General features: G+C 44.1%; 1 protein-coding gene and 1 non-coding gene across 2 annotated transcripts in view; one reads left to right on the plus strand and one right to left on the minus strand.

Moving 5' to 3' along the window:
• LOC126149564 (cysteine-rich protein 1-like) overlaps positions 1 to 21,812 on the plus strand; it is a 149,588-nt gene that overhangs the window by 36,628 nt on the left and 91,148 nt on the right. The window lies entirely within an intron of this gene.
• On the minus strand, positions 543 to 617 carry Trnat-ugu (transfer RNA threonine (anticodon UGU)). Its single transcript has one exon. It is a non-coding gene; the product is annotated as a tRNA-Thr (tRNA).

Here is a 21,812-nt window from a genome sequence, read left to right on the forward strand (position 1 = left end):
GGTACGGGCTTTTGCTGAAGTTTCGAGAACATACCTTCACCGAGGAGTCAAGCAGTATATTGTTCCTTTCTATGTATATCTCGCGAAGAGACCATGAGGATAAAATCAGAGAGATTAGAGCCCACACAGAGGCATACCGACAGTCTTTCTTTCCACGAACAATACGAGACTGGAATAGAAGGGAGAACCGATAGAGGCACTCAAGGTATCCTGCGCCACACACCGTCAGGTGGCTTGCGGAGTATGGGTGTAGATGTAGATCCCCAACGTGCCAGGTGGCATATGCAGTCATTGGATTGAAACCGACGTCTTCTTTCCAGGTGCACTAATTTTTTTCCCCAGCAGTGTAGTTGTGAAGCATGCTCCGCCACACACCGTAGTTCATGATTGCGAGAAGTAATGTGTCGAGATAATCGGAAGGAAGGTGCGAGGGAGCGGGGGAGTGGGTTAAATTAATATAATTTTATGTAATTATAATCAAATTGACACCCTAGCTGCAAGCAGGCGTTGATACACTTCATTGGGGACATGTTGAAAATGTGTGCCCCGACCGGGACTCGAACCCGGGATCTCCTGCTTACATGGCAGACGCTCTATCCATCTGAGCCACCGCGGGCACAGCGGATAGTGCGTCTGCAGGGACTTATCCCTTGCACGCCCCCCGTGAGATCCACATTCCCAACATGTTGTAGTGCGCCTAATAGATGTTTGCCCATCATACTCATTACTCGTGGCAGATTAATCTACCAAGCCCCGTACGAGTTCGGGCATAGCGTGTGCGTTCGCACAAGAAGGTCAAAGGCCGGGAACCCATATTTTTAACTATATATGACGGTAGTATCTGTTTCCGAAAGCATGGCGTCTGCCATGTAAGCAGGAGATCCCGGGTTCGAGTCCCGGTCGGGGCACACATTTTCAACATGTCCCCAATGAAGTGTATCAACGCCTGCTTGCAGCTAGGGTGTCAATTTGATTATCATTTCATTTCTAGCAAAGCTGCATGGTCATCGACGGTAACTGTTCTTTCGGGAACAGATACTACCGTCATATATAGTTATAATTTTATGTATCCGTTGGTTCAATATACATCTCATAAATCTGTTACTCGTTATTTGGGCTTCCTATTAAATAATTGTTTAACCTAACAGTCAGATTTCGTTGAAGATATTTATCTGAATACATTTGTAACCTACGTACGAATTCAGTCTTTAATTAAAAGTCGTTAGTACTAGTCGGACTATAAAAAAATGTGAAGACTTCGCTGAATCGGTTTTCCATTCCACGAGTGCAAAATGCCCGTCCTGCGGTTTTCTCCGTTGCAGTGCAGCTGCCGTGTCCGTTATCGGCGTTATCAGCGTTTTGCGTAACCTATCTCTATTTGCTGTCCTGCCGCTGCCGCGGAATGCATCTGAAGATAAGACTTACATAAACTCGTTGTTTTTTTGTGATCCCTCAGAATTAAGTGGAGTATTGTTCTCTTTACTACGTAATTCTCTGCATTGAGCCAAGAATTCTAACTTGATAATATTTGCGTCAAAAGGAATTCTTGTAATGTCAGAATATAAAAAATGTATAAAAGAAAAGCTGGCCGTGCTCTCTTCGTAATACTATAGTATTTTAAAGGTTTCTTGAAATTACTGCAACTAGTCGCCTTTTGTTTTGTTCTTCAATTCCTTTATTATCTCAGTACCGGTTTCGAACCGCCTAGCGATTCATCATCAGGTGGTACAAGTTTATTGATTGTCTGATGATGATTGATTCATTTGATCATGAATCGCTAAGCGATTCGAAACTGGTAATGGGGTTGTAAAACAATTGAAGTACAAAAGAAAAGGCGACTGGTTGCAGTAATTTCAAGAAACCGTTATCTATCACAGTCGCAGTATTCCCCATCCATAATGGATAAAAGTTTTACTTTAATATTTTGCTTGTTAAGTTCGCAGTCCCTCAAAACGGTCAGGGTTATAACGCACTCGATCAAAATTAACACTTTTTTTTTCTCTTGGAAACTACAAGTGTTCCGTAAACTATTTTTCCCCCGTAGGTCGCTGCTGAAAGGATAGTGAGTTCATTCCGATAAAACAGAGCACTGCTCAAATTAGCTAAGAGGTGTATGCCAACTTGAGATATAACGGCGTACATGTACACAAGAGAATACGGGACTTGTCTAGACTGTAATATGGCTCTGTAGTGCTACTATTGTTCTTGCTCAAGTTATGGTTTGCAGCTGTAGTGGCTTTTGATTAACTGACAGGATACTGTTCAGGATGTGTATCATAAACAATATTGGTGGCTAGCGACAACAATTGCTAGTTGGAAACGTAAGAACGCAAACAGAGCATTTTTCTTTTGCATCGGAGCTCTGTAGATCTCCGCCGGCACAAGTAAAGGCAAAAGATTTAGGCAAACTAGCATTTTTATACAACTAATAATAAACTTATGTGAACTTGTAGTACATTAACACTAAAGTTGACATTGCCTTACTGGTTCGTTCGTAATATCATATTTGTGTGAAGTTGTGGAAAGTTCAGAATGACAGAAGCTTTTGAAATATGATGCTTTAGAAGAATGCTGAAGATTAGGCGGATAGATCGCATATAGCTGACGAAGAAAGATATTCACGGTAAAACTCGACTAAAAGAAGGGATATGTTTTAAAACCCGAACCATCTAGGACTATTTGATAATGGAGTGAAGTATTATGGGTAAAACGCTTACAGCATTCCGCGTGTGACCTGCACAACAATGTAGCATCTCATTCTCAGAAGTCAGAATGGTGTGTGGAACACTTCATTACAGAGAGAGTAAAGGATGTCAATCCGCAGCTTGGTCCAAGGGGAAGTAGTGCATTTCCATTTGATCATTATGAAGTTTAGTGTATATTTACACTGATGTAGCACGAAGAAAGTACCCGAATGAGACGGAAATCGGTAGTTGTGACGTACATGTACAGACAAACAAATGATTACATTTTCATCGTGAGGGGAGGGGCATGCATGCTCCACCGAAGCACCTTATTCTGCAGGCGCTGGAGGGTCTGCGTCCGGGAGGCACTAATTCTAGCCCAGGCAGTGGAGCCATAGGTAAGGGAAGGGTGGACAATCATCCGGTGGTCGAGGTTCTGTTCCCTCCTGGTGAACACTGGATACAACGCTTTTGTAAGTTTGAGTCCTTTTTGGGTTACATATTCTGCATAGCGATGGAAGAGCAGTTTTTTATCCATCCGGACCCCTAGGTATTTGGCATCAGGGGATGATATGTTTTATTCAAGAGGGAGAGATTAACAAATTAAGCGAGTCAATAACGCTTCTGTCCACCTCTTGGCCCGTATGCAAGCAGTTATTCGGCTTGGCATTGATTGAGAGAGTTGTTGGATTTCCTGAGAGATATGGTGCCAAAATATGTCCAAATGGCGCGTTAGATCGTCAAAATCCCGAGATAGTCTAAGGACCCTGCCCGTAATGCTCTGAGCGTTCTAATTTGGGGAGATATCTTGGGACCTTGGTGACCACGGTAGAGTTTGACAAGCAGCAGAAACTCTCGCCGCGCGGAGGCGGGCATTATCTTGCTGAAATGCAAACCCAGGACGGCATGTCATGAAGGGCAACAAAACAACGTCGATTTGCCGCTGTGTTGTAAGAGTCACTTGGATGACAACCGAACGGATCCTTCTGTGGAAAGAAATGACACCACAGGTCATCCATCACTCCTGTTTGTCGCACCATATGGCGGGCAACAGTCAGTTTTTACCCCAACATTGTCCGGAGCCTCTCCATACACGTCTTCTCTGGTCATCTGGGCCTTGAATCTCATTGAGTGGAGTAGAGTTGTCTTTAGTGATGAGTCCCACTTCGAACTGATCACCGATGAACAGCGAAGACTTGTCCAGAGACGTCCCGGACGGAGGTGGGATACAAAACTGACCGTCGGCCGCCATACGACCTGACAAGCTGGGCAGATGGTCTGGGGTGCCACCGAGCGAGGTGGCGCAGTGGTTAGCACACTGGACTCGCATTCGGGAGGACGACGGTTCAATCCCGTCTCCGGCCATCCTGATTTAGGTTTTCCGTGATTTCCCTAAATCGTTTCAGGCAAATGCCGGGATGGTTCCTTTGAAAGGGGCACGGCCGATTTCCTTCCCCATCCTTCCCTCACCCGAGCTTGCGCTCCGTCTCTAATGACATCGTTGTCGACGGGACGTTAAACACTAATCTCCTCCTCCTCCTCTGGGGTGCCATTTTATTGCGTAGCAGGACCCCTTTGGTTGTCATCCGCGGCACCCTCACAGCTCAGCGGTACGAGATTCTACATCTCGTTTTGGTGCCCTTCATGGCATGCCATCCCGGACTTACGTTTCAGCAAGATAATGCCCGCCCCCACATGGCGGCAGTTTCTACTGCTTTTCTACGTGCGTGTGTAACCGTACCTTGGCTAGCAAGCTCGCCAGATGTCTCCCTAACCGAGAGAGTTTGGAGCATACGGGCGCCCCAACCTGCCGCCCCCCCCCCCCCCCCCCCAACCAGCTCGGGATTTCGACGATTTAACGCACCAGTAGGACAGAATTTGGCACGACAGCCCTCAGGAGTACATCCAACAACTATTATCAATCAATGCTAATGCCTGCATAAGGGCCAGAGGTGGGCCAACGCCTTATTGACTTGCTCAATTTGGAAGCTCTTTCTTTTGTATAAATCATCCAGTTTTTCTGAAATTGTAATCATATGTTTCTACATGTACGTAAAATGTACCAATATATATCCCATTCTGATAATTCCTTCGTGATGCATATTTTTTTCACTTAGATTGTTTACAACTGTGGTATACACATGTCTGTTACTGAAAAGACAAACACAAGTTTACGTTTGGCGATCCCTTGCTTCTGACATCCGCAGAATCTTGTCATTACGCTCTCAATCATTTCTTGAGGAATGGCCTCTGTCTCTTCCTGGACTGCGGCACTCACTTCATCGATATTGTACAATCGCCGTGAAAAAAGAATTGCTGTTGACCCCATTAGCGCATTAAAGATCTTGTGTTCTCTCCTGCCAAGGGATATCACCGAATCGTGAGTGTAGTCGATGCGAAAACTGCCGTCTCAGGGTCGTATGGGCTGCTGTCACGTTTAGACAGCAATGTCCGTGAAGCTGCGGAATGAAGAAATTGTTAATCATGGCCACATATCGCTAGGATGGGGTGGATAGCTGTTGTTGTCTTTAAAAAATATGGCTCAACGTTTCCAGTGGACTGTCCAATGGCATATCAGACAACGACCTTTTAGCGTACAGGTTTGGAAGACGATCTATACAGTCGAGTGAAGTTAATTACAGCCATAGATAGGTGAATAGTCTTTGTGTGGTGGCTTTATAGGCCCGGTGGAGGGGGCGGGGGCAATTCTATCATCTTCTGAATCCAGTAGCTCCCAGCAAGACACCTTGAACGTGATGTGAGTCCTCACCTATTGCTCACTGCATCCAGAACCACAGTACACAAATTTCGCTCTTAGCACATTTCTTGCACTGGGCCGGTATCGACTCACGGGAAACTTTTCTGCAGTCGTTGTCCCTCTTCAGAACAAACGGCACGCCGGCACTACGAAGTGTGCTGCGCAGATAAGCTTAGTTATAGCGATTGCGAAACACGGGTGATAAAAGATTAAAACGGGAGTTGGCGTCACGATTCTCTTGTCTCTAGCCGAGCTGTGAACTCGGTTGCAATAAAGTGGACTGTTGTTAATTGGCGAGATCACCTGCTGTTTCGGTTCCAGATGAGGTCTTCTGAAGAACAAAGTTTTTGCACTGCGGCTCTATAATACTAATAAACTGAAAGCTGCAGAACGGGAAGAGAAGGAGACCACTGCGCAAGAAGTGAATGACAGCTTAATGAGGAGCTTTCGCGGACTTCTTGAGTAATACATCGCCAACGATGGAAGCCATCTGGGTGATGTACGTTCTAGGAAATGAACTTGTGTTCCGCTTTTCAATAAAGACAATGGGTTTACGACAGTTATCTATAAGCTACACTATGTGATCAAAAGTATCCAGACACCTAGCTGAAAATGACTTACAAGTTCGTGGTGCCCTCCATCGGTAATGCTAGAATTCAGTATGATGTTGGCCCACCCTTAGCCTTGATAACAGCTTCCTCTCTCGCAGACATACGTTCAATCAGGTGCTGGAAGGATTCATGGGGAATGGCAGCCCTTTCTTCACGGAGTGCTGCACTGAGGAGAGGTATCGTTGTCGGTCGGTGAGGCCTGGCACGAAGTCGACGTTCCAAAGCATCCCAAAGGTGTTCTGTAGGATTCAGGTCAGGAGTCTATGCAGGCCAGTCTATTACAGGGATGTTATTGTCGTACATTATGAACAGGTGCTCGATTGTGTTGAAAGATGCAGTCGCCATCCCCGAATCGCTCTTCAACATTGGGAAGCAAGAAGGTGCTTAAAACATCAATGTAGGCCTGTGCTGTGATAGTGCCACGCAATGCAACAAGGGGTGCAAGCGCCCTCCATGAAAAACACGACCACCCCATAACACCACCGTCTCCGAATTTTACTGTTGGCACTACACATGCTGGCAGATGACGTTCACGGGACATTCGCCGTACCTGCACCCTGCCATCGGATCACCACATTGTGTACCGTGAGTCGTCACGCCATACAACGTTTTTCCACTGTTCAGTCGTCCAATGTTTACGCTTCTTACACCAAGCGAGGCGTCGTTTGGCATTTACCGGCGTGATGTGTGGCTTATGAGCAGCCGCTCGACTATGAAATCCAAGTTTTCTCACCTCCGGCCATCTTTCTTAGTACTTGGAGTGGATCCTGACGCAGTTTGGAATTCCTGTGTAATGGTCTGGGTAGATGTCTGCTTATTACACACTACGACCCTCTTCAACTTTCGGCGGTCTCTGTCAGTCAACAGACGAGGTCGGCCTCTACGCTTTTGTGCCGTACGTGTCCCTGCACATTTCCACTTCACCATCACATCGGAAACAGTGGACCAAGGGATGTTTAGAAGTGTGGAAATCTCGCGTACAGACGTGTGACAGAAGTGACACCCAATCACCTGACCACGTTCGAAGTCCGTGAGTTCTGCGGAGCACCCCATGTCTAATGACCACTGGAGTACCTGGGAGTAGATGGCAGCACAATGCACCTAATATGAAAAACGTATGTTTTTGGGGGTGTCTGGATATTTTGATCACATAGTGTATTTTGTTGTAAATAAACACTAAATCTCGTAATAAACAAATCAGTGGAAATACACTACTTCCCCTGGGCCACACTGCGGTTTGAGTTTCCGTACAGACTTTGTAGTGAAGTGTTCCCCAGACCATTCTGACTTCTGAGAATGAGAATGATGTGCACCTCAGAGGCGGAATGCTGTACAGATGCGGATGATGGGGCAGTATATTTTGCACACCACAATTTCCTCCACTATCAAATTAAATAGTCCTTGATACCTCACGATCACTCCTATCACCTCATCCGTTCTTTTAGTCCAGTTTTACCGTAAAGATGTTTCTTCCCCGATGCAATGCACTACCTCTTCATTATTTATTCGATCTATCCACCTGATCTTCAGGATTCTTCTAAAGCACCACATTTCAGACGCTTTTGTCTTCTTCATGTTTGTGTTGACCATTGTCCACGTTCTACTACCACATAAAGAAATGTAAATACTTTCAGAAAATATTTACCAACATCTAAGTTTATATTCGGTATTAACGTGTAACCTACCTTTTTAGCATTCTGAACCACTTCGCACAAATATAATATTACAGACGAACCAGCATGGCAATGTCGACTCCGTGTTCTGCATTATAAGTTCCCACCAGTTTATTAGTAGTTATATAAAATGATATTTTACCGAAGTCTTTTGCCTCTACTTCCACTGGCGGAAATGTAAAGCGCTATGGTGAAGAAGAAGAAGGGGAAAAAAGGCTCAGTTTGCGTTCTAATGGACCGGCCGATGTGGTCGAGCGGTTCTAGGCGCTTCAGTCTGGAACCGCGCGACCGCTACGGTCGTAGGTTCGAATCCTGCCTCGGGTATGGATGTGTGTGATGTCCTTAGGTTAGTTAGGTTTAAGTAGTTCTAAGCTCTAGGGGACTGATGACCTCAGATGTTGAGTTCCATAGTGCTCAGAGCCATTTGAACCTTTTTATTTTTCTTTTTTTTTGCGTTCTTATGATTCCAGTTAGCAATTGTTGTCGCCAATGGCCAATACTGTTTGTCATACACTGCTTCATTATGATTAGTATTGTGTCAGTTGTCTAAAAATTCCTGCAAGTACGAACCATGTAAGTACCAATAGCTTGACCTACAACAATATTACCAATACAGAGCCATATTATAGTCAGCTAGTAAGTCCTATACTCTCTTGCGTATATGTACACGGTAATTTTTGAAGTTGGCATCGAGCTCTTGGATAGACTGAACAGTGCTCTGTTTAACTCCCTTCATGAAGGATGAACTCTCTTTTCTCCCAGCAGTGAGTCAAGAAAAAAATTATACTTTACTCAACACTTGTAGTTTGAAAGAGAAAAAATATATAAATTGGGACCTAGTTTAGATCTAAGCTTGCCCATTTTGGCTGATAGCCATCTTAACCACCAAACTACTATAGTAATGCAAAGAGTGTATCGTCAGCTCCTTTTTTTACATTGATTAGATTTTGGAATTGCAAATATTGCTTTTAACGCAAATACTATCAAGTTAGAATTGAAGACACTGTGCCCTGCTGCGTGAAGAAGTCCGTAACTGTCTGTTACACATCGTCGTCCGACAAGCATCGTCGACCTTTCAAGGCCTTTCGTAAGAGACCGAAGGCGAGATTGCGATTATAGGGCGGGTGTCGACTATCTCCCAGATCGACCGGCGTTTACGCCGAATCGCGATCAGCACTGAACTTTTCACAACATTCCACTACGGTTGTTTTCGACAATCATGCTGCCTCATATACATTCTTCACTCTTCGATGGATGTACACCAGTGTTTGTCCTTCGACAGCCAAAAAAAGTTCAACAGCTCGTTGGTCCTGTTTGGACGCATTTGGTAATAACTTCACCATATTTCATTCACCGCACGCACGTCGGAAAGACACGAATGCCGCACTAATCCCTTGCCTGCATGTCGGTGCTTATATATCCGCATCGGAGTCGCGCTACGTTGCATACACGCTGCAGCAACGCCCTGAAACGGAAATGTATGTTGGTGGCAGTAGAATCGTTCTGCAGTCAGCTTCAAATGCCGATTCTCAAAATTTTCTCAGTAGTATTTCGCGGAAAGAACATCATCTTATAACACTATCGACTGCTAAAAAGTCCTGTTGCGCGCAAAGACGAGTATAACACTTCCTCTAGCGCTACAGGAGCAAGTTGCCGGTAATGTTACTTCTATGACAGGAATTTAAGTTTTGACTGTAAACTTACGCTAATGGGCAAGGTTACTTGAAAGATGTTTTGACAGAGAGCAGTACTTGAACTAGTGGGAATCGAACCGGGGTTGTGGTAATTGTAAAGTAAACTGTAGTTAAAGGAAAGAAAAGCAGTCTCTGGCCTAATTAGGCAAAGTGGTACCGAAAATTATACTGTTCATTAAGAAAAGCAATTACTGTGTAGGACTTTACAATCTAGCAATTATTGGAACAGCAGTTTGTTATGGTCAACACAGATGTAAACGTAAAATGTTGTGGCAACAAATTATCTCTCACTAACCTATTCTTTCTGTGTTGAACGCAAGAGAGCTAATATTCATTGCACAGTGTAGCTACATAGGGAAGGAGCACAGCTACTGTTGTTTGGACATGAGGAGCTTCTACCATTCAGTTATTGAAAAAACTGACATAGAAATGATCTTTAAACAGTTATATTAACTGATCTGACTACTACATGTTTTCTCAGGGAGAATTCAATAAATAAAGCATGGCGTTCCTGAATGTCATAATCTGAACAGCTGCAGCCATTTAATCCTTAAGAACATAAATCTTATTAAAATTGATGTTACACGTTTTAAATACTTTTACTCTAATATTAATTATTATATTGGCTCAACATTTAACAAGGCGACATGGAAACTGTTATATCATCAGAGGTCCGAACCAAACACTTCTGAAAAGACACAATGAGGGAACACTTATAAACACAAATAGAGGAATAGAAATGTTTTTACAGACCTGTGCGGCAGGTATTCATTACGTTGGCCCGTAAACGGCAATGGCCAACAACCATTTGTTTCGGTCACTGTTTTATTGGTTCAAATGGCTCTGAGCACTATGGGACTTAACATCTGTGGTCATCAGTCCCCTAGAAGTTAGAACTACTTAAACCTAACTAACCTAAGGACATCACACACATCCATGCCCGAGGCAGGATTCGAACCTGCGACCGTAGCAGTCGCGCGGTTCCGGACTGAGCGCCTAGAACCGCTAGACCACCGCGGCCGGCTCACTGTTTTATTCAGCTACTTTTAATACTGAATAGATTTTAGTAAGGATGACTTTTAAGTGAAGCAATTACTTCTTTTATTTGCGTTTACAAAACTTTTAACTGTTTCTTTATGAAAAGTTACGTGCAGTGTTTTAGAAACAGAACTAACTGAACACTTAAAAGAGTTTTACTGTTCCACAAAAGTTAACGAACACAGTTGAAACAAGAATTACTTTGAGTTCAATAAACTAGGACACTAAGATACATTGAAGCTCTAAGAAAAGGATCCTCTCTAGGTAAAAGACTAAGGAGTAATTCAAAGTTCTCCACACCAATTTGAACTCAAAACAATTATTGTTTGCAAATGAAGCAAATAATTGGTCCATGCAAGTCAATACGGTACTAAACTTTGGCTTGAAATGCAGGTGGTAGCAGTGGCGGTCTTTTGCGGCTGAATTACAGGCGCCACACTTACTCATGGCTCTTGCTGTATTAAGACTCTGAAAATTGTCAGTTGGTGGCAGATTTTTGTGATTCAGAGCCTAACAATAAATAACAAGAATAATTAGCGAGTTATCTTCCACGTCCGAGGCATTACTATTCAGTTTGGGTGCTTTTCTAGCCTCAAAAATGGTTCAAATGGCTCTGAGCACTACGGGACTTAACTTCTAAGGTCATCAGCCCCCTAGAACTTAGAACTACTTAAACCTAACTAAACTAAGGACATCACACACACCCATGCCCGAGGCAGGATTCGAACCTGCGACCGTAGCGCTCGCGCGGTTCCAGACTGTAGCGCCTTTAACCGCTTTGCGACACCGGCCGGCTTTCTAGCCTCCTTCAACACACTGGGTAAGAACAGTTTGCGTGCTTGCCACCATCTGACTCTGGCTCGAAGATTCCTTTCGGTACCACCGTCAAATCACCTGATCTGTTCCTTACACGCAGGTTTCGTAGCGAAGGGACTTCCCTCCAGATCTTACGTAAGTACAAACCTACTTGTCGTATGGTGAACATGCTTTGTGAATACTACTTTAACATAACAGCGTTTAAACAGAAGATTTAAAAACTACCTTCACAGACACCTTTTGATTAAAACGGATTGGAAATCACCTACACTGTGATCATAAAGCTTTTCGTAATGAGAGCACGTAGCGGCTTCTAACAAACTTTAAACGTAATTTCAAGAGAATGAGATTTTCACTCTGCAGCGGAGTGTGCGCTAATATGAAACTCCCTGGCAGATTAAAACTGTGTGCCGGACCGAAACTCGAACTCGTGACCTTAGCGTTTCGCGGGCAAGTGCTCTACCATCTGAGCTACCCAAGCAAGACTCACGCCCCGTCCTCACAGCTTGGAAGGTAGGAGACGAATTACTGGCAGAAGTAAAGCTGTGAGGACGGGCCGTGACTCTTGCTTGGGTAGCTCAGATGGTAGAGCACTTACCCTCGAAACGCAAAGGTCACGAGTTCGAGTTTCGGTCCGGCACACAGTTTTAATCTGCTAGGAAGTTCATAATTTCAAGACTTTTCTGAAAGACAGATTTGTTTATAAATAACTTTCCTGTTACTAGTCACGATTTACTTTTATTTATATGTTGCGCGACACGTTTCGGGAAGTGATTCCCATTTTCATGTGTGCTTTTCTAAACATTTACTTGCTTACATACTTCGCGTCAAATATTTAAAACATTAACTCTTTTGTAATCAGACGTTTGAAGCTGTTTTATACGTGGGAGTTAGATTCTATAGAGAATCTGGGATTTACTGGTAAATTTATGAGCTGTTAGAGGATAGAGAAGTCGATAAGAAAACGCAAAGCTGGAATGAAGTTGACACGTAAGCGTTGGATAAATTACTGATAAAACTCGGCGCTCAGAAACTGATGAGATACTTCAGTTCTTGAAAGACATAATACTCAGGAAAAGTCTCTCTGTACACACAGAAATGTCTACAGCAGTTTTTTAATGTCTCTGTTTTAGCCGTCGCATTCCTCTGCGATTACCGTCGCGTTTCGTGTGATGTTTGAATGCTGTACATCACACTTAATCCGAAAGGTTCTGAGACTCGCCGCAATGAGTTTTTCCTTCTAGTCTGCGTCGACCTGCCTTTTCAGATAGCTTTCCTGCATGCTCAAGATAGATATAATACGAATGTTGACGCAGCGACTACTTGAACACACTTGGCTTTAAGGGATTTGGTACGACATATTCGTTGCTTTTGAAGCAGATGTTTGGTATCGTTTGGGAATAATAACTTTGTTGAATTTAAAAGCTCTTGTTATCTCTTTTACCCACGTTTCTTCCCGCTATCTTACGCGCCGTTGCGTAACGTACCTCTCTGGGTGTGTCACATAATGTCTTCCTACTTCGCCGTCGCCCATGTAGAACACATTTCAAAAAAAAATTTAAAAATAGTTGTAGTCTTTGGAATTGAATTGAATAAATTATATATCTATTAAAAGGTAATAGTCTGCAGATTCAGAAAACGCAAAAAAGTAAAAATTGAACTTTTCATGATTTTGAGCCTTTCCGGAGCCCCTTAAAGGCATTCTTAACCAACGTCAACTACCTCGTCTATACTCAAACGTAACTAACGCTCACGACCTTTACACCATGTATTTAAAGCAAATTTGATTTGCGTCCTCTAATGACGCTGCTAGCGCCACATTTATGCGATAGAATAGAATAGACATCATCTTTGAGATGTAGAAACTCGCCTGCTAACCTTCGTTTTATGTTGCACAATTTCTTCTTTGTGCTGCGATTGTTTTTCCGTCAGTGTACTTCGTAGCTCATCAGTCCCGCTCTTCACATGTGTCTTGTAACTTGGCGCAACTGCGGCATCGCTTGCTTAGGAAGTGCCCGTTGCCTGTGCTCGCAGGCCTGGCTTCGAAGTGTTGCCGGCAGGGAGTCCCCAGGTCAGAGCACGAACCGTCGCCGGCAGTCGGGCCCTGAAGAAGCCCACCAAGTGCCGGAACGGCTCCCCCACTTCCGTGTTTGCAGCTGCCGTGCTGAGAAGGCCAACGGCAGTTACCGCCCTGCCCTTAGATCTACCTCCTGTTCCTAATACACTACAAAGCCTTCTGTCCTACGCTACCACTCCGCGGTAGCATTTTCAATCCACAACTGCAAACAAAAGCGCAGTGACACGAGGGAAACGTAAAATGTGCAATTTATGCTACCTGTCACCGAAAGTGATGCAAATATAGGTTTCTAGTTTGGTTCTAACACAGTTACATTGCAAGTATAAAATTGGTATTCCTCTATAAAGGGTGTCTGGACACTTGAGCAACAAACGGATGGGGGTGAGATATTACGTCATGGAGAACATCTTTTGTGACATACACTATTTCCGCTGATGCTCCCTGGCGTCGCTGGGTGTCTTTTATAACTGGTTGTGGCCCTTAGAGGTTGCAGGGCGTTGGCACCCTGCGGCTTGAGTGTGCAGTGTGTATTGCCTATAATCCACTCATCTGCTTCTCGTGGAAACTGGTAGACAATGCAAAATTAAAGTTTCTGAATCGCTTCTAAAATATCTTTCTCCACTTAGAGACATTTCTTTGTAATGTTTTCTTGTTCAAAACCAATGGCCGCCTGCTGTGACCGAGCGGTTGTAGGCGCTTCAGTCTGGAACCGCGCTGCCGCTACAGTCGCAGGTTCAAATCCTGCCTCGGGCATGGATGTGTGTGACGTCTTCAAATTAGTTAGGTTTAAGTAGTTCTAAGTCTAGAGGACTGATGACCTCAGATGTTAAGTCCGATAGTGCTTAGTGCCATTTGAACCGTTCAAAACCAATGTTATCAATTTACTGGGGTAGGTACTATGGACATGCAGCACACTTGGTTAGTAGACCTTGGTAATTCGATGGAATGTGTCGTCCCAGGGCCGGCGAATTTAATAAAAAGGCATTTAGTGTCGGGGGACGCCTCATCGAAGATTCCGTCTCTAACTAAAGTTGTTCTGCATGACGTGATCTAAGACCACATGAAGTTTGGTTCAAATGGCTCTGAGCACTATAGGACTTAACTGCTTTCATCAGTCCCCTACAACTCAGTTCTACGTAAACCTAACGAACCTAAGGACACCACACACATCCATGCCCGAAGCAGGATTCGAACCTGCGACCGTAGCGGTCTCGCGGTTCCAGACTCTAGCGCCACACCGACCGGCACTTGAAGTTCGATGCAAAGACTTTGAAGCATCTTATATGAAGGGTATTTCAAAAATAATTTTACAAACTTTGCGGACGGGTTTTTACACTAAAAAAATAAAAATAAGAGTGAACATGTGCCCTTCAGTGCTTACCTTGAGAGATACGAGCAGTTCTTCATCTTCATTACTGTGAAAGACATCTCTTCTACTCAACAAATGCTCATAGCTCTTAACGTACACATTTTGGAATCCATGTTCAGAGACATGTTTTCTTGTACTGGTGCAAGAAATTTGTCCCACAAAGTTCGTGAAAGTATTTTTGAAACACCCTGTATAGACAGGGTGATTCAGCTGCCCCTTCCAAACGGTTTTATGCAACTCGGAGCGCCTTCGAATATCATGTGCAAGATTTTCATATTCTCTCGCTCGTTACACCCAAACTGTGTACTGGGATACGTTTTCGCTAGGAGACACAGTTTTCGAGTTATTCAAGAAAAACGCGTTTGGAGGTCACTTTTATACCCCAGTACAAAATTTACCTACATTAAATTTCCAACAGAAATGTCCTGTTCATTTTTTTCTGTAGGACTAATAGTTTGTGCGTAGCTAGCCACAGAATAGAAAAATCTTGCGCATGATATTTGAAGTCGTTGCGGTTTGCATAAAACCCAGTGGTAGGGCAATGAATCATCCCTTGCTCCGCAAGCCACTGAATAAAGCATTGGGCGCATTACGTGGCAACAAAATTTAGCGATATTCTCTCCCATTCCTTTTGCCATCCGCATGTGCCTCTTTACAGACCCTAACATGTCTCATGTTATTCTCATTACTTTTATGTGAGATAAACGCTGTTGGTGGCAGATTAGTTGATGCTCTGTGCTTACGTTTATTTGTCGTATTATGAACGCTTGGTATATTTCCTGGCATATAATCATATGCACTATTTTTCACACTTTCTCCTGCTTCACTGTTACCTTTCTGAATGTCCAAAGGCACCACGCGCATCGAGAGATGTCATGTATTGGACGCGTCATTTGCTCATCGTGCTGTTTTTGCCCGCACTACTCAAAGCAATTTACGTGAAAGATGTATCAGTAGCGAGGTATCTCTCCACAACCTGTACTCGTCATACTATAAGGAACAGTAGCTTCTCTATCTGATATTTAGAAAAGACATCAGAAAGAGCAAGCAACAGTCGGTCCTACAAAACGTCATTCAACAGAAACAAAAGCTAAACAAATATTACCAGATTAGCTGGTTCTTTTGGTCGTTATGAATTCATTCCGTATTAGTTCAACCTGTTTAACTGACGAATTCCAACTTAGAATGCCACTCTGCTCTTTCCCTGACAGTGGTTCGCGTGTTCTTGTTCGAGGGCCGATTCCGCATACGATGTTGAGAAGAACTGTTCACCTTACGTTTTTATTGTCATTCCCTTGCAGGGAACTAGCGAGCGCTGGAAGGTTTCTGTTTTGGAGAACTACGGTGTCAAACCCTCCTTCCAGTGTGACTGACCTTCTGCACAGTCCCTGAGAATTACAGTTGTTAAAATGTGTGTGAAATCTTATGGGACTTAAATGCTAAGGTCATCAGTCCCTAAGCTTACACACTACTTAACCTAAATGATTCTAAGGACAAACACACACACCCATGCCTTAGGGAGGACTCGAACCTCCGCCGGGACCAACCGCACAGTCCATAACTGCAGCGCCCGAGACCGCTCGGCTAATCCCGCGCGGCGAGAATTACAGTATGTTCTTCGCGACAGGATAGCTATTTGCTGTGGAAGGCGACTGGATAACTTCCGATTCTTATCAAATCCAAGCAGTCGTTATAATGATCTTACTGATACGGAATACTAAACTGTTAAAAATATAACTTTGTACAAATTATATATATTGTCTTGTGACAGCGAGAGCGAGAGCACCAGCAGCAGCACAGTACTGTTTGTATAAAGCGTTTATTTTGCATTTTGTTTACGACCTTCCACTAAGGAAGGGATTCTATTTGTGTTTATCTGCTCTGCATAGTAACTAACAGTTCTTGATAAAACTTTACGTAGTTTTCGTGTTAGATTTCTTAGTGTTTTCTTGATCGTTTAGAACAGAAAGCGCCCTAAAACCGTCATTTGTTTGTTTCGCGGCCGTTAGCCACTAGTCACTTGAATCAGCAGTTGTCTTGTGACAGCGAGAGCACCAGCAGCAGCACAGTACTGTTTGTATAAAGCGTTTTTGTACTTATTTGCTGCGCTTAGCTTTTAAATAGTTTTTCTGGGAAAACCTAGCGTAGTTTTCGCGTCTCGTATTTCAGTGAGTGTTTCTTGATTATCAGAGTAGCTCATCAGAAGATTATCTTGGGAATTTGTCACCGTATAGGGTAGGGTAAACATAGTCATGTGTAGGGACTGTGGTTGTTGTGAGCGGACGCAAGGAGAATTGGCCACTCTTCGGGGGCAGGTGGAGGCTTTGTCTGTTAGGCTCATCGAGCTCGAGGCGCAGGCGTCGGCTCGTAGTGGCGTTGGGGCAACTGTGGTGAGACCTAGGCCTACTTCGGTGGCCTTGGAATCACATGGAACCCCTGATGTCGCTGCGTCTTCCGGCAGTGAGCATCTTACCGGTCAGCCATCACTCCAGGGTGAATGGCGGACAGTGGTGGGCTCTCGCGTGCCTGGCCGAAAGGCGAAGGTGGGATCTGGCCGCGTGGCAGCTGACTTACCCCTTTTCAACAGGTACGGGGTGCTTCCTAGTGGTGATGACATCGTTTCCGAGCCACCACAGGATGCCTCGCCTGTTGGGCCAGTGGCCGATTCTCCGGCAAGGTCCCGACAGTCACAGAGGGCGGGCCTATTAGTTATAGGGAGCTCCAACGTTAGGCGGGTTATGGAGCCCCTCAGGAAAATAGCGGGTAGGTCGGGGAAGAATGCCAGTGTGCACTCGGTGTGCTTGCCGGGGGGTCTCGTCCGTAATGTGGAGGAGGCCCTTCCGGCAGCTATTGAACGCACTGGGTGTGACCGGCTGCAGATAGTAGCACATGTCGGAACGAATGACGCCTGCCGCTTGGGTTCTGAGGCCATCCTTGGTTCCTTCCGGCGGCTGGCTGATTTGGTGAAGACAACCAGCATCGCACGCGGAGTGCAAGCTGAGCTTAATATCTGCAGCATAGTGCCCAGAGTCGATCGCGGTCCTCTGGTTTGGAGCCGTGTGGAGGGTCTAAACCAGAGGCTCAGACGACTCTGCGACTATAATGGTTGCAAATTCATCGACCTCCGTTATTGGGTGGAGAACTGTAGGGCCCCCCTAGACAGGTCAGGCGTGCACTACACACCGGAAGCAGCTACTAGGGTAGCAGAGTACGTGTGGCGTGCACACGGGGGTTTTTTAGGTTAGAGGGACCCCCCCTTGGGCGAAACGATAAAATACCTGACGGCTTACCAGAGAGGACATTATCATCGTTGATAAAGAACGTCCGTCCTCAGAGACCAAAAACAGGAAAAGTTAACGTAATATTGGTAAACTGCAGGAGTATCCAGGGCAAGGTTCCTGAATTAGTATCTCTTATTGAAGGAAATAGTGCGCATATAGTATTAGGAACGGAAAGTTGGTTAAAACCGGAAGTGAACAGTAACGAAATCCTAGACACAGAATGGAATATATACCGCAAGGATAGGATAAACGCCAATGGTGGAGGAGTATTTATAGCAGTAAAGAATTCAATAATATCCAGTGAAGTTATTAGCGAATGCGAATGTGAAATAATCTGGGTTAAGCTAAGTATCAAAGGTGGGTCAGATATGATAGTCGGATGCTTCTATAGACCACCTGCATCAGCAACCGTAGTAGTTGAGCGCCTCAGAGAGAACCTGCAGAACGTCGTGAAGAAGTTTCGTGATCATACTATTGTAATAGGGGGAGACTTCAATCTACCAGGTATAGAATGGGATAGTCACACAATCAGAACTGGAGCCAGGGACAGAGACTCTTGTGACATTATCCTGACTGCCTTGTCCGAGAATTACTTCGAGCAGATAGTTAGAGAACCAACTCGTGAAGCTAACGTTTTAGACCTCATAACAACAAATAGACCGGAACTTTTCGACTCCGTGAATGTAGAAGAGGGTATCAGTGATCATAAGTCAGTGGTTGCATCAATGACTACAAGTGTAATAAGAAATGCCAAGAAAGGAAGGAAAATATATTTGCTTAACAAGAGTGATAGGGCACAAATCGCAGAATATCTGAGTGACCACCATCAAACGTTCATTTCTGAGGAAGAGGATGTGGAACAAAAATGGAAAAAATTCAGAAACATCGTCCAGTACGCCTTAGATAAGTTCGTACCGACTAAGGTCCAAAGCGAGGGGAAAGATCCACCGTGGTATAACAATCATGTACGAAAGGTACTACGGAAACAAAGAAAGCTTCATCATAGGTTTAAGAGTAGTCGAATCATAGCTGATAAGGAAAAGCTGAACGAAGCGAAAAAGAGCGTAAAGAGAGCAATGAGAGAAGCATTCAACGAATTCGAACATAAAACATTGGCAAACAATCTAAACAAGAACCCTAAAAAGTTTTGGTCATATGTAAAATCGGTAAGCGGATCTAAATCCCCTATTCAGTCACTCGTTGACCACGATGGCACCGAAACAGAGGACGACCGAAGAAAGGCAGAAATACTGAATTCAGTGTTCCGAAACTGTTTCACTGCGGAAAATCGTAACACGGTCCCTGACTTCAGCCGTCGCACGGACGCCAAAATGGAAAATATTGAAATAAACGATATCGGAATTGAAAAACAACTGCTATCACTTAGTAGCGGAAAAGCATCCGGACCAGACGAGATACCCTTAAGATTCTACAGTGATTATGCTAAAGAACTTGCCCCCTTTCTATCAGCAATTTATCGTAGATCGCTGGAAGAACGTAAAGTACCTAGCGACTGGAAGAAATCGCAGGTCGTTCCCATTTTCAAGAAGGGTCATAAATCAGATGCGAATAATTATAGGCCTATTTCGCTTACGTCAATCTGTTGTAGAATAATGGAACATGTTTTGTGTTCTCGTATTATGACGTTCTTAGATAATACAAATCTCCTTCATCATAACCAACATGGATTCCGCAAACAGAGATCATGTGAAACTCAGCTCGCCCTATTTGCCCAAGAAATTCACAGTGCCGTAGACACTGGCGAGCAGATTGATGCCGTATTCCTGGACTTCAGGAAGGCATTTGATACGGTTCCGCACTTACGTTTAATGAAAAAAATACGAGCTTACGGAATATCGGACCAGGTTTGTGATTGGATTCAGGATTTCCTAGAAGAAAGAACACAACATGTCATTCTTAACGGTTCAAAATCTGCAGATGTAGAGGTAATTTCGGGAGTACCGCAAGGAAGCGTGATAGGACCTTTATTGTTTACAATATACATAAATGACTTAGTTGACAACATCGGTAGCTCCGTGAGGCTATTTGCAGATGACACGGTTGTCTACAAGAAAGTAGCAACATCAGAAGACTCGTACGTACTCCAGGAAGACCTGCAGAGGATTAATGCATGGTGCGACAGCTGGCAGCTTTCCCTAAACGTAGATAAATGTAATATAATGCGCATACATAGGGGCAGAAATCCATTCCAGTACGATTATGCCATAGGTGGTAAATCATTGGAAGCGGTAACGACCGTAAAATACTTAGGAGTTACTATCCGGAGCGATCTGAAGTGGAATGATCACATAAAACAAATAGTGGGAAAAGCAGGCGCCAGGTTGAGATTCATAGGAAGAATTCTAAGAAAATGTGACTCATCGACGAAAGAAGTAGCTTACAAAACGCTTGTTCGTCCGATTCTTGAGTATTGCTCATCAGTATGGGACCCTTACCAGGTTGGATTAATAGAAGAGATAGACATGATCCAGCGAAAAGCAGCGCGATTCGTCATGGGGACATTTAGTCAGCGCGAGAGCGTTACGGAGATGCTGAACAAGCTCCAGTGGCGGACACTTCAAGAAAGGCGTTACGCAATACGGAGAGGTTTATTATCGAAATTACGAGAGAGCACATTCCGGGAAGAGATGGGCAACATATTACTACCGCCCACATATATCTCGCGTAATGATCACAACGAAAAGATCCGAGAAATTAGAGCAAATACGGAGACTTACAAGCAGTCGTTCTTCCCACGCACAATTCGTGAATGGAACAGGGAAGGGGGGATCAGATAGTGGTACAATAAGTACCCTCCGCCACACACCGTAAGGTGGCTCGCGGAGTATAGATGTAGATGTAGATGAATATAATATGCCAGTGGGCTACATCTGCGCACACGCTGTGCAACAGTACGCAGCACAAGAATGCCACGTGCAAGTGTTTAACCACATTGTGTCCTGTTTCCTTCGTGTATAGAGCGAGGGAAAAATGACTTATCTATATGCTTGGGTAATAATCGCCATAATCTCTCTTATCTTAATCTCAATGATCCGTACGTGAGATACAGTACGAACGAAGGCCGTACAATAATCTGTCTTCTTCAAATAGCGGTTGTCAAAATGTATCCGAAATCTTGGACTTTCCTTGAAGAAACACCGTTTAAGTTCAACTGAGCAACTACTTCTGACTCCGACTATCGTCGCTGTCTGTTGTCATGCCCACTCGATAAGGTCTACGGACGATGGAACACAGCTCTTGAATGGATTGTAGCAGAGTTTTGTATGCTGTTTCATGTCATCCATTGGAGTTGTTGAAATAATGTCGAAGTAGTTGTGTATTTCCTTAGGATCAAGTAGTGACGACTTTTCCTATAGGCTGCAGCATAGTCAGCGAACAGTGTGATTGATGCTAATCCTGCCTGGTAAATCGTTTGTATACATGGCGTTTGTTTTAACTTCGAAAAACTAAATGTCTCGAAAAATACACATCGTATGAAAAAAAATGTTCCAGATGGAAAGTTTATATTTTAAAAGGGAACATCTGTCTGTTCTATAACTCCCCGCCCCCTTTTTTTAAATGCAGATTCGTATTCTACGGTAGAAAATACCTAGGGTTTGTCCGAAAGATTTCTTTTTCCATTCGTGGTAGATGCCGCTTTAATTAACGCGAGAATTACGGCAGTCGGACAGAAGAGCCACGGAGATCATCAGCCTGATGGTGATATTCTATGGGAATCACCGAAATCAAGCATTCTGATGGTGTGAGGATTCACCGAAATCAATCCCGAAGGGAAGAGGGAACTACATTA

Source organism: Schistocerca cancellata, chromosome 2 (assembly GCF_023864275.1).
Source record: "Schistocerca cancellata isolate TAMUIC-IGC-003103 chromosome 2, iqSchCanc2.1, whole genome shotgun sequence".
Taxonomy (NCBI): domain Eukaryota; kingdom Metazoa; phylum Arthropoda; class Insecta; order Orthoptera; family Acrididae; genus Schistocerca; species Schistocerca cancellata.